Source organism: Mauremys reevesii, linkage group 2, assembly GCF_016161935.1.
Source record: "Mauremys reevesii isolate NIE-2019 linkage group 2, ASM1616193v1, whole genome shotgun sequence".
Lineage (NCBI taxonomy): Eukaryota > Metazoa > Chordata > Testudines > Geoemydidae > Mauremys > Mauremys reevesii.
In genome coordinates, this window is record NC_052624.1 from 1183504 (window position 1) to 1196638 (window position 13135).

At 65.1% G+C, this 13135-nt stretch overlaps 1 protein-coding gene across 4 annotated transcripts in view; it reads left to right on the plus strand.

Annotated features, from left to right (window-relative positions):
- The first annotated feature begins 474 nt into the window (after positions 1-474).
- KCNH2 (potassium voltage-gated channel subfamily H member 2) overlaps positions 475-13135 on the plus strand; it is a 155999-nt gene continuing 143338 nt past the window's right edge. Inside the window, exons 1-2 of one of the 4 annotated variants that reach the window (XM_039524175.1) lie at positions 475-569; positions 3354-3461. The gene's annotated coding sequence lies outside the window, so the exon portion shown is untranslated. Of the gene's footprint in view, positions 570-2691; positions 2904-3325; positions 3462-6499; positions 6532-13135 lie in introns of those variants that run through there. The other 3 variants (XM_039524178.1, XM_039524182.1, XM_039524177.1) reach the window with 3 other exon arrangements.

Sequence of the window (13135 nt, forward strand, 5' to 3'; positions counted from 1 at the left end):
GCTCTGGGGGACCATCGTCTGCTCCGCAGGGACCGACGCGCCCAGCCAGGACCTGCAGCGACCCTCACCCAGCGCGGGCCCAGCCCTCCTGCTCCCCCCCGCGAGCTGCCAGCGAGTCCCACGGAGCCGGGCTCTGGGGGACCATCGTCTGCTCCGCAGGGACCGACGCGCCAAGCCAGGACCTGCAGCGACCCTCACCCAGCGCGGGCCCAGCCCTCCTGCTCCCCCCCGCGAGCTGCCAGCGAGTCCCACGGAGCCGGGGTCCCGGGGGAGCCTCGTCTGCTCCGCAGGGACCAGCCAGGACCTGCAGCGACCCTCACCCAGCGCGGGCCCAGCCCTCCTGCTCCCCCCGCGAGCTGTGCCAGCGAGTCCCACGGAGCCGGGGTCCCGGGGGAGCCTCGTCTGCTCCGCAGGGACCGACGCGCCCAGCCAGGACCTGCAGCGACCCTCACCCACCCTGGGCCCAGCCGCCGGGTTTGTCAGTCGCCTGGACAGAGCCTGGGAAGCCTGGAGCTGAGCCCAGCGAGGCAGCGGTTCAGACGTAGGCCCCGTCTACACTAGAAAATTAGGTCAGCACGACATCGCTGAGGGTGTAAAAAATCTTCCATCCACCCAGCCACCACCGCTCGACGAGGCGGATAACCTGCCCCTCCCGGCAGCAAGGGAACGGCTGCAGTAAAGTGCTGCAGCACGTCCCTGGAGACAGCCCTCCGCTGACAGGTGGGATTCATCCACCACCCTGACCACCAGCAGCTAGGTTACCTGAAGAATTGTTCCCTGGACCTAGCGCTGGCTGCACCAGGGCTTAGGTTGGAATAGCCACGTGTGACTAAATAGGGGATTTTCTTAGTGTTCTGCATGAATACTGTGCGTGCCTCAGTTTCCCCGTGTGCTGCGTGTGTAAGGAGGGAGTGGGAGGGGGGGTCTGCTGTTGCAGGGGACCAGGTGTGACCTCAAAGAGCAGCCAGTGACTGGTGGGGACCCAGCGACTGGTGACAGGGAGGCCCCCCCAGCTCAGGAGCAGTCGGTTCTGGCCAGTGGGGGACAAAGGGCTGAGGAGAGAGGGGCCCGTTGACCTGACCAGCCGGTTCCAGCCATCGCTCCCCCTGGGCCGTGCTGCCCTTCCTGCCAGGTGGAGCCTGGTGGCTCTGTGAGTTCTGCTCTTGGCACCGTTTCATGACACCTCTGTCCACTGGCCTCAGCTGCCGCAAACCCCCCGGGAGTTCAGCCATTCAGCCTTGAGTGGCTCCTTCCTCCCAGCCCAGCCAGCTAAGGGGCATCGACCCCCTGGCTCCCGCTGCCCCCCCGGGGAAGCTCTTTACTCCTGCACCCAGGCGGTGACACCAAGCCCAATGGCTCGCAGACACAGGATGCCAGGCTTGGCAGGGCAGGAGCTCGCTGCCTGGGGTCTATGGGGAAGCAGGATGGGCAGGAGCCCCCCAGCTGTGCCGGTGCCCCTCAATCCTGACCCGCAGCCCCTGCTTTCTCTGTGTCCCCTGGGAGCCACCCCGGACACCCTGCAGTGCAGCACCCTGCTCAGCACGGGCTGCCAGAGGGTGAGTGGGGCTGGCCCCCAGGCTGTCTCCTGAAGGGACCCAATATGGAATCACGGATCAGCCCACTGCGGGCACGGCCAGCACCAAACCTCTGCCACCAGCCTGTGCCACCCCACCGGGCACCCACTGGATCCCTGGGCTCCCGCAAACCCTCCGCTCTAGGGAATTTCCACCGCAAACGGAGCCAGCGCCCAGCACCGCAGCCACGGCCATGGGCCAGACTGAGGGAGCAGCACCAGACCCGTTTGCGCACCCCCAGCCTGGCCCCTGGAACCCCCCCAGCCCAGCCCCTGGGGCCCCCCCAGCCCAGCCCCTGGACCCCCCAGGTCAGGCCCCCCAGCCCGGCCCCTGACCCCCCCGCCGGGAACTTCCTCCTCCCCCGTTGACCCCCCCCAGGCACTCTGGGGCGGGGCCGGAGAACGCAGCCCGAGGCCGCGGCGCGCATCATCTTGGATTGCAGCGCTGATTGGCAGATGTTCCCAAGTAGGCGGGTTTATCGGGAAAACAGCCAGTGGTAGTCCAGGGGGCGGGGTCTCGCTGAGAAGGCTCGTGGAGGGACTCGGCGCCCTTTGCAGGGGGTGGAGCCTGGGGCCAGCGGGGCGGGGCCGAGCGGGGAGGAGGCCCTGAGGGGGCGGGGCCGAGCGGGGAGGAGGCCCCGGGGTGAGGGCGGTGTGGGGAGGCGCTGTGGGGGCGGAGGGGGAGGCCCCGGGGTGAGGGCGGAGGGGGCTGGCGCTGTGGGGAGGTCCCCGGGGGCGGAGGGGGAGGCGCTGTGGGGGCAGAGGGTGGAGGCGCTATAGGGGCTGGCGGAGGGGCAGGTCCCCGGGGTGTGGGTGGAGGGCTGGCGCTGTGGGGAGGTCCCCAGGGGCAGAGGGGAGGCGCTGTGGGGCTGGTGGAGGGGGAGGCGCTGTGGGGGCAGAGGGGGAGGCGCTGTGGGGCAGAGGGGAGGCGCTGTGGGGCTGGCGGAGGGGAGGGCCCGGGGTGTGGGTGGAGGGGGCTGGCGCTGTGGGGGAGGTCCCCGGGGGGCAGAGGGGGGAAGCGCTGAGGGGGGAGGGGGCTCTGTGCTACTTGATACTGGAGGAGGCAGGGGCTCCCCATGGGGCCATTACTGAGGGAAACTGGGCTGGCTCTAGCTCTGCCCCTCCCCCCCATTTCCCCCCAGCTGGCTGGGCCCCGGCCTGTATTTGCACCCACTTCAGGGCCCATTAGCTCCCTCCGGCAGTGCCTGGCTCCTTTGTGCTGTTTCCTGGGGGCCTGGAGGGCAGCGGCACCACTGGGGCCCGAAGTCGGAAAGCTCCTCATCAACCTCCTGGCTCTGGCCAAACGCTCCATCTACACTCCCAGGAGGAGGTGCTGGACGAGGGGGGCTCTGCGGCTGTGGGGCCCGTTTCCGTTCCTCCCTCGTCTCACGGATCCGGGCGAGTTCTCTAGCCGGGACCCTCGTTTTGAGCCTCTGACCTTCACCTCAGGCCTTGTATTTCTCATTTGTTGTCCCACGGACTCATTTGGTCCCTGGGTCCAGTGGTCCCTCCTGCTAGGCTGGGGGAGGGGCCTTGAGTAGTGGGGGGGCTTGCACCTGCCCAGCTCCCAGGTTCCCAATAAGCCCCCTTCCCCCCTGCGCTGCCCAAGCCCTTCCTCCTGTGCCTCTCCTGACTCCGGCTCCTCGCCCAGGCCCGCTGCGAGCGCCTGGCTGGGGGCGAGGAATATAGGCAAGGCCAGCTAGCGTCCCTGGCCGGTGGGTGGGGGCAGAGAGCAGGAGGGGGTCACTCACTAGGGACTTGTGCCTGCCTTCCTCCCCAGCCACCACCTGGACCCAGAGACTGCCGGGAGCCCCAAGGCCCTCCAAGCGGAAGAGTCTGCACAGCCCCAAGTGCCTGGCCCGACCACCGCGCCGAGCCCCACGAGCAGGTGAGAACACAGCGTGATCCCCCAGGAAACGCCACCTGCCTCCCCCGTGCAGCTGGGCCCTGCCCCCCAACTCTGCAGCCAGCAGGGACTCCCAGCCAGCCTGTGACACAGACGGGTTCTTAGTCAGCAGGAGCCCAGCGTAGAGCAGAGCTTGTTAGCACAGGAAACCGGCAGTTACAGCCAAGTCCATCTCGGGGGGATCCAGAGCCCTGGGCTCCCCCGCACCCCAGGTCCCAAGCAGGAGACTGACCAGCTTCCAGCCACCCACCCTCAGTCACGCCCAGGTGCTCTCCTCCTTCCTTTGTGTCTTTCCTGGGCCAACAGGTCCCCTGGCCTCCACCTCTCACTTGGTTCTCCAACCCCCCTGCTGATTCTTGCAGAGGATGGGCGTGGGCCATCAGTTGCCAGGATACGGAGTGTCAGCCTGGCAACCAGTCGGCATCACACCTGCCCTCTGGGGGTCTCTGCAACGATCACACACCCTGATCCCCCCACCTAGACACTTGAGTATCACATGGGGAAACCGAGACACACAGTATTCAGACGGAACATTAAGATCATTCCCACCTTGTCACACTGGGGCACCTCAGTGTGGCTTTAATGGAGAGGTGGGAGACTACAGCTCCCAGCATGCAATGCTCCATCTTGAGCCAAGTGGCCATGCTTTGGGCTCCAGGTGGAGCGTTGCATGCTGGGAGCTATGCTCCCCTTGGGCTGCACCTCCTCATGATGGCTGCATTGCATGGCTGTGCAGACACGCTGTCTGGCCAGGCCCGAGTAGGGGGGCCAGTGGGGCAGAAGCTGATGTTTGTGATGCCAGGGCATGAACCCCAAAGCTGTTGTTCCTCTCTGTCCTGGCAGATCCAGCCCTGTCCTAGAAGCTCCTTGCTGATGGGATGCTTGTGCAACTGGGATGAATTTCCCTGTTACCCCCTCCCCCCTCTCCCCCCCCGTAGCTGTGGGTCCTCAAGCCACAGGACATAGCTTTCAGCACCTTGGACAGATACCAGTGGAATGTGCTGATAGTCCTGGGACAAGCTGTCAGGGCCTGACACGACCCAGCAGCTGCTGCTTCCACTCCTGGAGCTTCTCAGGCACTGACTGTCCTCATGGCATTGGCATTATCCCACCAGTGCTGCACCGAACAGAGCAATGGGGCCCTCTAAACCGGTACCACTCCCATGCCCTCTTGCTGCCCTGGATCAGCCTGGTGGGCCCATCTGGCCTGGTTCCCCCCTCATAGAATCTCAGGGTTGGAAGGGACCTCAGGAGGGATCTAGTCCAACCCCCTGCTCAAAGCAGGACCAAACCCAACTAAATCATCCCAGCCAGGGCTTTGTCAAGCCAGGCCTGAAAAACCTCTAAGGAAGGAGATTCCACCACCTCCCTAGGGAACCCATTCCAGTGCTTCACCACCCTCCTAGTGAAATAGTGTTTCCTAATATCCAACCTAAACCTCCCCCACTGCAACTTGAGACCATTGCTCCTCCCTACCCGATCGGCCCTGTGGGGTGGATTCCCAGAGTCAGCTGCTCTGGCTGTGGGCAGAAAGTGTCGTCCATCCCCCTCACAGCCCTTCCAGAGCCCATGAGCCCCTTGCCCCTGCAGCTGTACTAGTGAGCTGCTGGGTGGCTCCTGCCTGTGTGAGGGCAAAGCCTCGGACACCCCAGAGGGTGGGTCCAGCGTCATGTCCCAGTCCGGCACAGAGATCTGGCTGGGGCTTGTCCCTAGGGGAGTGCTGGGAACACAAGCTCTGCCCGGCCCTGGGGGAGGCTCAGGATGGGCCCTTCCCACTCAAACTCTGTGTTTCTGGAGTGGTCCCCATGGGAAAAGGTAAGAACCCTGCTGATCTGTGGCCTGGGGCATGGCTCCCTCCAGCTGCCCCTGCCAGGGGTCATTTTTCCCTTCACATCCTCCACCCTTAGGCTGGTCTCAGCAGCAGCATCCTGGCCTATGGGGCAGCCTCCCCAGCAGCAGGAATGAGAGCCCTTGAGGTGAGATGCAGCATGTGATGGGCTGGGATTGCGGAGCAGCAGCAGGGAGGTGCCACCCGACGGGGGCAGGGAGAGAGCCCGGGTGGCTGTGGCTATGGAAAGTCAATGGGAGCAGCTCTGGAGAGGCCTGGGCACGGGGGTGCAGGGCAGGCTGCAGTCGGGGAGCGTCTTGGTGCTGCAGGACAGGAGAAGGTGCTGTCAGCTCAGAGACTGGGAGACATCAGGGCAGGGGGCAAGATTTGGTGGAGGTCTGGCTGTTTGTAGTGCTGACTCCTCCTACAGCCTCTGTGTCTGTGTACGGGGGAGGCCCCCCCTCAACATTGGCAGTGGTTCTGGACTGACGAGAACCCTCAGTGCCAGCCTGACCCCACTGGGTATCCTGCTCGCCCCCCGGGACAGCAGGAGCTGCTCTGGGTCCAAAAGGTGATGGGCTATGGCTGCTGCCTGGGACCCGGCTCTGGGGACCCATGGAGCAGTGCTGGCGGTTCTCACTCTCCCCAGCCCTGCTTGCCTCCCATCTGGCTGCACATGCAGGGTGTGGAGATGGGCAGAGGCAGCCCGGCTGGCTGGGAAGCTGGAGAGGGATCTTCCACCCATCCCCTAAGCAGAGGAGACAGCTACAGGCTGGCCCTGAGCAAGGGCAGCAGGCAGGCGTTCATCTCCCCCTGCTAATCAGGAAACGAGGAGTGATCGGGGAGCTGGTTTGTGGTGGGGCCTGGCAGAACAGCAGGAGAGCTCGCCCACTGGGGGGGGCCCTTGGGACTCAGAGAGGAGAATGGGGGACAAGCAGGCCTCGCCTGCGAGCTGGACAGCCGAGTATTCGCCCTGGGATTGGATTACTGACACAGGGCTGTGCCAAAGCAGTGGGGTTGTCGGGGGCGGGGGCAGAGGAAGGGAGGGAGAGGACAGCTAGCCGCCAGGGCTGGGGGTAACTGGGAGATCTCCGGGGGACGGCTGGGAGGGATGGAGCCAGGGCAGAGGAGCTGCTAGAAGGCCGAGGTGTGAGCAGCTCGGCACAGAGCTAGTGAGACATAGGCCCTGCTCCGGAGCTCCTGGCCTAACCAGACAGACAGAGGGTGAGTAACAAATGGGGATGTGAACCCTAGAAGTTGTGTCTTGCTGTGGGTCACATGGGGGTCTGACTGTGGCAGACCTGAATGCAGAGCTCCTGGGTCCCAGGCCAGCCTCCCTGGCAGGGGTAGAGCTGACCATGGCGGGATTCACAGATTTCAAGGCCAGAAGGGAGCACGGGTCATCTACTCTCCTGCCTAGCAGGCCCGGGGACTGCTCTGAATTAACTCCTGCTTGGACGAGAGCAGGTCCTTCCGAGTGTGCACCTTGGTCTATTGCGACAGGCCTCTGGGTCCCCTTCTGGGCAGGTAAGGAGCAGGCCCTGGTAAAGCCAGTGTGGCCCAGACCGCGCTATGTTTACATTTCAAATGCTTCCCTGCTCTTCCTCTGCTCACGCTATCTCCCCGCCTGGCGTGGCCTCGAGACGCCCAGTGTGTTTGGGTTTGTGGCCTTGCGGCAGGGAGAGCCTGCCAGGGCCTGGGCTGGGGGGAGCGACGGAGAGAACTGTCTGGATGTGTATAAAGAGCAGTGTTCAGAAACATAAACTGACCTTCTCCTCTGGCTGCTGGCTGGGCCGGCGTCTGGGGAGGGGACGGACTGAGCAGCGTTATCAGGCTGCGCTTGGAATGGGGAGTGCTGAGGGAGAGCGCAGGGGGCAGGGCATAGCGAGGGGCGCAGGGCACTCCAGGATCAGAGATGGATAGAAAATCACATGCAAGAGGCCTAGTCATCTCCTGGCAGCCTGATATTAACCCTTTGCATGTTGCTGGGAAGCAGCAGCAGCCTGGGGTGGGGAGGTGCCTGAGCAGGGGGGTGCAGTGAGTGAGGACCAACTTGGGAGCAGTGAGCAGGGACCTGGGTGGATGCAGTGAATGAGGACTAGAGTGCGTGCAGTGAGCAGGGTGGGTGCAGTGAGCAGGGTGGGATTCCATGATGTGGGGAATTGAGTGGGTGCAGTGAGTGGAGTGGGTTTCTATGGCAGCAGTGTGTGGGGACGGTGGCAGTGGGGAGCAGGGTGGGATTCCGTGGCAGTGGGGAGCAGGGTGGGTGCGGGGAGCAGGGTGGGATTCTGTGGCAGTGGGGAGCAGGGTGGGGTGGGTGCGAGGAGTGGGGTGGGATTCTGTGGTGGTGGGGAGCAGGGTGGTTTTCCGTGGCGGTGGGAAACAGGGTGGGTGCAGGGGCCAGGGTGGGATTCCGTGGCAGTGGGGAGCAGGGTGGGTGCGGGGAGCAGGGTGGGATTCCGTGGCAGTGGGGAGCAGGGTGGGTGCGGGGAGCAGGGTGGTTTTCCGTGGCAGTGGGGAGCAGGGTGGGGTGGTGCGGGAGCAGGGTGGGATTCCGTGGCAGTGGGGAGCAGGGTGGGTGCGGGGAGGGGCGGTGGGATACAACAGTGGTGGGGAGAAGGGGGGTTTTCCGTGGCGGTGGGCAACAGGGTGGGTGCAGGGGCAGGGTGGGATTCCGTGGAGGTGGGGAGCAGGGTGGGATTCCAGGGCAGTGGGGAGCAGGGTGGGGTGGGTGCAGGAGGGGGTGGGATTCCACGGTGGTGGGGAGCAGGGTGGTTTTCCGTGGCAGTGGGGAGCAGGGTGGGTGCAGGGAGCAGGGTGGGATTCCGTGGCAGTGGGGAGCAGGGTGGGATTCCGTGGCAGGGGGGAGCAGGGTGGGTGCGGGGGCCAGGGTGGGATTCCGTGGCAGTGGGGAGCAGGGTGGGTGCGGGAGCAGGGTGTGATTCTGTGGCAGTGGGGAGCAGGGTGGGGTGGGTGCAGGGAAGGGGTGGGATTCTGTGGCAGTGGGGAGCAGGGTGGGATTCCATGGCAGTGGGGAGCAGGGTGGGGTGGGTGTGGAGGGGTGGGATTCCACGGTGGTGGGGAGCAGGGTGGGGTGGGTGTGGGGAGAGGGGGTGGGATTCCACGGTGGTGGGGAGCAGGGTGGTTTTCTGTGGCGGTGGGAAACAGGCTGGGTGCAGGGGGCAGGGTGGGATTCCATGGCAGTGGGGAGCAGGGTGGGGTGGAGTGCGGGAAGGGGGTGGGATTCCACGGTGGTGGGGAGCAGGGTGGGATTCCATGGCAGTGGGGAGCAGGGTGGGTAGGGAGGGGTGGGATTCCATGGTGGTGGGGAGCAGGGTGGGATTCTGTGGCAGTGGGGAGCAGGGTAGGGAGGGTGGGATTCCATGGCAGTGGGGAGCAGGGTGGGATTCTGTGGCAGTGGGGAGCAGGGTGGGGTGGGTGCGGGAGCAGGGTGGGATTCCATGGCAGTGGGGAGAAGGGTGGGGTGGGTGCGGGGAAGGGGGTGGGATTCCACGGTGGTGGGGAGCAGGGTGGTTTTCCGTGGCGGTGGGAAACAGGGTGGGTGCAGGGGGCAGGGTGGGATTCCGTGGCTGTGGGGAGCAGGGTGGGGTGGGTGCGGGGAGGGGGGTGGGATTCCATGGCAGTGGGGAGCAGGGTGGGGTGGGTGCAGGGAGGGGGGTGGGATTCCATGGTGGTGGGGAGCAGGGTGGTTTTCTGTGGCGGTGGGAAACAGGCTGGGTGCAGGGGGCAGGGTGGGATTCCGTGGTGGTGGGGAGCAGGGTGGGGTGGGTGCGGGGAAGGGGGTGGGTCCCTGGGGATAGCAGCATGACATTGCTGTCCTGGATACCCAGCCTGTTCATGGGTGGTGCTGAGGGGGCGCTCCTGATGGCCTAGGGCAGGGGGTGAGGATCTGGGGTGTGGGCTGAGCAGGCTTGGGAGAGGACCATGGAGCAGCGTCACCCTGGGGCAGCCTTACTGGCGGGTATGTGGGATGGAGTGCCTTCTGCTCCCCCAGTGGGGTGCCGGGGGGCTCCAGCCCCATCTCCCTCTCATCGCTGGCTGGCCGGCCAGGTGGTCTCGGGAGGCATGGAGCAATCCTGCGATGTGTTGCCCTCCCGGGCTGCTCTCAGCAGGGCCCAGGGCACACCGCTAACATGGCCACTGCTAGGCTGCGCCCTCATCAAAGATGGCCGTCCCAAGGAAAGCCAAGTCAGGCTGACCCTGGGAAGATGGTGGCTCCTGCAGTGTGAGGGCGGGCGGGGGGGGGGGCACGCAGGGGAGCTGTGTGGGGAAAGGAGAATCTGCAGCGGGTAGAGAATATGGGGGCAGGGACAGGGAGTGTGAAGGGTGGGAATAGGGTGACCAGATGTCCCGTTTTTAAAGGGACAGCCCCGGGTTTTGGGACATTCTCTTATATAGGCGCCTATTACCCCCCACCCCCGTCCCGCTTTGTCTCTGGTACCCCTAGGTGGGAGAGGAAGGACACACCGTGGTCGGTGGGGGCAGCAGACTGGAGATCAGCGGTGGGCAGGGCTGGCAGGGTGGCCCTGCAGAGCCTGCACGCACCACTGGGGAGGGTTCGGCTGCCTGGTAGGCAATGCCTGGAGGTGGGTTGTGGGGTCAGGCCTGGGGCTGGTGACGCAGGGAGAGATGCTCTGGGTGTCCAGCCCTGCACAGGGACCCTGTGCCAAGGTTCTGGGGAGCTGGGTCAGTGCCCAGGCCCTCCTGCCCCTCACGAGCCCCTGCCTGGGCCCTCCTGCCCCTCACGAGCCCCTGCCTGGGCCCTCCTGCCCCTCACGAGCCCCTGCCTGGGCCCTCCTGCCCCTCACGAGCCCCTGCCTGGGCACTGGCTGCAGGGACTGATGGGGGTTGGGACCAGGAGCCTGCAGGTGAGAGCACAGAGGCAGCTTGGCTCAGGTGCATGCAGGAGCAAGAGCAGCACAGGCCTCTCAGCAGCCAGGCGGGGCGGGTCTGTGCTGGGGGCTGCAGGGAGCCCCCCAAGCCCCGCCTCTGCCCCCCAAAGCCTCGCAGCGTTTCTGCCTGGGGCACGCTGGGTCTGGGTGCCAAGTCTGTTCCCCCGGCACACACTCACTGTGCAGTGCCTCTCACGCAGGCCTGGGGCACCCAGCAGAAACAGAGAAGGCTCCGAGCACAGAAGTGGGGGCAGGGCTGGCCCCAATCGCCGGGGTTCCTGAGGGGGAGGAGGGGCTCTCTCTGGCTGCCCTCGCTCCTGCTAGCTGTCCGGGAGCAGACGCATGGCCTGGGCCTGTGGGGAAGCCTGTGTCCCAGCGTGTCCAGTGAGGCACACAAGCTTAGCCGCGGCGTCGGCCCGCGCCTGGGGCCGCAGCCATTGTGCTAGGCCCTGCAGGTGCACGTAACATGCACCCAGGCCCTGCACACACACTGCACAGGCCAGGGCCGGCCGCAGAGGCTGACACTACACAGGCATGGGGGCCAAGCTGTATACTTTTTGGGGGTGCCCAGAATGGGTCCAAGTCCTGCCCCCCACACCTGCCTTGTAAGCTGATATATATCCTACCCCTGTCCACTCCCCCCACCCTGGGCACGGGGCCGGCAGCGGAGCCCCGGGCAGCAGCTGGGACCCCATGCAAAATGTGGAGGTGCTCCAGCCCCCCCGCACCCCTCGGTCCTGTGCCTATGAAATGCGGGCCCTTCAAGTTGATGCTCAGTGGACGATTGTGAACAGAGATACTGTTTTCATCAGAATGTACAGGTCTGTCGCCCCTTACGTGCATTTAACAGGCGCGGTTTCAGCTTTACACGGTCGGCAAAACCAAAAATAAAAAAAGAGAAAAATAACCATTTTAATACTGTACCTGTAGTGCGGGCGATTCCGCCCATTACACTGTCTGTGATTTTGACTATATGCGATTTTTGCTTTACGTGCTGACTGTGGAACGTAACCCCAGCGTAAGATGAGACTCGTCTGTATGTAAAATATCAGCCCAAACACTGGGGGAGCCAGGCTCACGTTCCTGAATATTGGTGGCGCATGGGCACCACGGGCCCATATAACTCGCCGCCTATGTGCACAAGGGCTGAATAACCAGAAGTGGGGCTGGCTGCAGGGGACTGAGCTAACAGGCAAACCAGCCTTTGCATCGAATAGGAGCCCCCCGAGGGGGGTCTGTGGATCTGGGGTGCTGTCCACTCAGGGGTGGCCCTGCGGCCAAGCTGGCATAGCAGTGTCGCCTGGGGGAGGTTTTCACAGCATTTCTACACCCGCCAAGCCCCAGTGCAGATGTAGTGCCAGTGTCGGGCTGCAGCGTATTCTGTTCAGGGAACAGGTAGGAGCTGTACAGCAGAGCACTCCTGTCCTCGCAGACTGCATCTCCACTAGGAAGGGTTGCTGGTATGACTCTGCCAGTGATCCCTTCTAGCACAGACCTTGTCTGAGCACGTTGTGGCAGCGGGCTGGCGTGTGCTGCTCCAGGGGGGTAGCGTGATGTGAGCGTGTGGTGGCTGCAGACTGGCGTGTGCTGCTCCGGGGGGTAGCGTGATGTGAGTGTGTTGTGGCAGCGGGCTGGTGTGTGCTGCTCCGGGGGGTAGCGTGATGTGAGTGTGTTGTGGCAGCGGGCTGGCGTGTGCTGCTCCGGGGGTTAGCGTGATGTGAGTGTGTTGTGGCAGCGGGCTGGCGTGTGCTGCTCTGGGGGGTAGCGTGATGTGAGTGTGTTGTGGCAGCGGGCTGGTGTGTGCTGCTCCGGGGGGTAGCGTGATGTGAGCGTGTGGTGGCTGCGGGCTGGCGTGTGCTGCTCCGGGGGGTAGTGTGATGTGAGTGTGTTGTGGGAGTGGGCTGGCGTGTGCTGCTCCGGGGGGTAGCGTGATGTGAGTGTGTTGTGGGAGTGGGCTGGTGTGTGCTGCTCCGGGGGGTAGTGTGATGTGAGCGTGTGGTGGCTGCGGGCTGGCGTGTGCTGCTCCGGGGGGTAGCATGGTATGAGTGTGTGGTGGCTGCGGCTGGCGTGTGCTGCAGGGGTTAGCTTGCTGTGAGCGTGTTGTGGCTGCAGGCTGGCGTGTGCTGCTCCGGGGGGTAGCGTGATGTGAGCGTGTCGTGGCTGCAGGCTGGCGTGTGCTCCGGGGGGTAGCGTAGTGCGAGCGTGTCGTGGCTGCGGGCTGGCATGTGCTCCGGGGGGTAGCGTGGTGCGAGCGTGTTGTGGCTGCGGGCTGGCGTGTGCTCCGGGGGGTAGCGTGGTGCGAGCGTGTCGTGGCTGCCGGCGGGCCTGTGCTCCGGGGGGTAGCGTGGTGCGAGCGTGTCGTGGCTGCAGGCTGGCGTGTGCTCCGGGGGGTAGCGTGGTGTGAGCGTGTTGTGGCTGCGGGCTGGCGTGTGCTCCGGGGGGTAGCGTGGTGCGAGCGTGTTGTGGCTGCGGGCTGGCGTGTGCTCCGGGGGGTAGCGTGGTGCGAGCGTGTCGTGGCAGCGTGTCGTGGCTCAGGCTGGCGTGTGCTCCGGGGGGTAGCGTGGTGCGAGCGTGTCGTGGCAGCGTGTCGTGGCTCAGGCTGGCGTGTGCTCCGGGGGGTAGCGTGGTGCGAGCGTGTCATGGCAGCATGTCGTGGCTGCAGGCTGGCGTGTGCTCCGGGGGGTAGCGTGGTGCGAGCGTGTCGTGGCAGCGTGTCGTGGCTCAGGCTGGCGTGTGCTCCGGGGGGTAGCGTGGTGCGAGCGTGTCGTGGCAGCGTGTCGTGGCTCAGGCTGGCGTGTGCTCCGGGGGGTAGTGTGGTGCGAGCGTGTCATGGCAGCATGTCGTGGCTGCAGGCTGGCGTGTGCTCCGGGGGGTAGCGTGGTGCGAGCGTGTCATGGCAGCATGTCGTGGCTGCG